The following is a 2,619-nucleotide window of genomic DNA, read 5'->3' on the forward strand; positions in this document are numbered from 1 at the left end:
AACCGTTTGTCATTGAGGTAGATGCTTCAGAGAGTCAGGTTTGACGGAAGTAACGGACAAGGTAAGCGACTCATGCTGTAACTGACGTCAGACGCCGGAGATTTTGGCGGAAAATTAAAGCAAATGGTAGTTTAGAATTGAACAAATTCCTTTAAGCTTCAGTATTACCAAATACACTTATAATTGTCTTATAACAATATTTGTCTGAATCATCTCCAACACCCTGGAGAAGAACGGGGAGAGTTCAGAGGCTCTCTAAGATTATATCGATCAGTGCTTCCAGGATCTCGTAATGAAGAAGGCCCATAGTGCATCTTCCTGAGACGCCCTCCTCGAAAAGATGACGCCCTCCTCGAAAAGATGTCGCCCGGCAGATTCCCCCGGCACAACATCACCAGCCGGCAAAGATATCGCCGACATACTGAAGTCAATCGACAAGTGATTGTCCAGTTTCAATGTGAGGCTGTCCTTGGTGGAGATTCTTCACTTTTAATCATTTAAATCCTTGCGAGAATCCCTGGAATTCAGCCAGCAGCAGCTAGAAACGCTCGCTGCTGAAAATGCCACGCTAAGGGAGTCGGTCAAATGTCTCACAGAAAATGTTACCCAGCTCAATAGAGAAAATAAAAAAAATAAAACAGAAAGTTATTGATCTACAAGCTCATGGCATGTGTGATAATCTTGTATTTTCTGGTATTCCAGAAGCTGCTGGAGAAGACGCGGAGACTACAGTGAAAAGCTTCATCAAAACCCACCTGAAGCTGCTGGAGGACACGGTAAAGAACATCGCCTTTGATAGAGTGCATCGTATCGGCCCCATGCAGGCAGCGGCCGGGAGACCACATCCTATTGTGGCCAAATTCGGCCACTTCAAAGAAAAGGAATAGGTGAAAAGTTGCGGCAGGGAATTAAAAGGAGCAGACTTCCATCAAATATGAATTCTGCAAACATTAATCTCCTGCTAAAACCAGGCAAAGACCCTGTATATTCCTCAAACTATCGTCCAATATCCCTTATAAATAGACCTTAAAATAGTCTGCAAAGCTCTCTCAAAGAGATTAGGGGAAAAAAACCCTCTCTTAATTCATCCTAACCAAACTGGTTTCATAAAATTAGACAGAATTCAGAAAATGCAAGAACGTGGAACATAAAATCAGCCTTTATGCGGATGATGTGTTACTTTTTCTCCAAAACTCACAAACCAATATCTCGGGGGTGATTGAATTGATAAACTCTTTTGCAAGAATATCAGATTACTCAAATAATTGGTCAAAATCTACAGTCCTTCCGATTAATTGCTCCTTCTATAATTCTACTTCTACACCACTGCAATCAGGAAATATAAAATATTTAGGTATTAATGTTTCTCCCAAGCTTGCAGATCTAACTAAATTAAACCATATCCCACTTTTAAAGAAGGTAGAAAGCGATCTGACTAGGTCGAAATGTCTACCCATATCACTCATGGGAAAGGCTGCCACTATAAAAATGATGGTCTTACCAAAAATAAATTATTTATTCTCAATGATCCCAACTAAACCGCCACAAGATTGGTTCAGAGCTCTAGATTAACATAGGTCCAAATTCCTTTGGAAAAATAAACCCCCAAATATAAGCTTGAAAACACTACAAAAGACCAAGGATAAAAAAGGATTAGAACTACCTAACTTTCAGCACTACTTCTTAGCCAACAGGCTTCAGTTTATCTCAGGATGACTAAAACATACCCTCTTAGATGACCCTTGGGTAGATGTAGAACAAGCACGTTGCAATAATCTAGAGATTTCAGACATACCATTTATCAGCTCAAATATCCAACGACATGAATACTTCAAAAGCATCTTCTCTTCTCTGACAGCATGGTGGGAGTTTCTAAAATTGACGGAGTCTTCATTAATCCCATGCAAACGTACACCTATCTGGAACAACCCTGACATATTACAAAACATTAATATGATAAACTTTCCAGATTGGAGTGGTACAGGAATCAAATACTTAGAACATATATTAGAAGGAACAGAATTTATTCCATTTGACAGACTAGTTACACAATATGGGATCAACAAGAGAAGATTTTTAGAATATCAACAAATTAAAAAAGAGACTTAAACCGGGTCAAGTTGAACTACAAACACCACCAAGTGTGGTACAATTTCTAACTCTTAAAACCCCAAAATTACTCTCCAAAATATACGGAATGCTTTCTAAAACAGATGAATCAATATCACTTCCTATTGCAAAATGGGAAGCGGATTTATCAGTTATGTTACACCCTGGCCTAGGCAACCGGCATTCAACACAGGAAAAATAAAGTAAGGAAAAAATGCCCCCACGCTTACTGCTCTTAAGAAGGGCGAACCAACACAAAAGATTAATACGGGCCTCCACAAAAATCCCAAAACGACCGTATCGACAACTATTTACATCAAAGCAAAATAAGACATTTATTTACATCAAAGCACCAAACTATTTATAACCAGGGGGAAAGATCGCCAACCTGACAAACTGAAACACAGGACTTAAATACATAGAGGGAGCAATCAGGGAATGGACAACAGGAGGGAAACACAGCTGGGGCAAATCAGAACTGACGAGACAAGGAAGCGTAAACTGAACACA

Source organism: Pundamilia nyererei, unplaced genomic scaffold (assembly GCF_000239375.1).
Source record: "Pundamilia nyererei isolate P.nyererei 1_Seehausen unplaced genomic scaffold, PunNye1.0 scaffold00108, whole genome shotgun sequence".
Lineage (NCBI taxonomy): Eukaryota > Metazoa > Chordata > Actinopteri > Cichliformes > Cichlidae > Pundamilia > Pundamilia nyererei.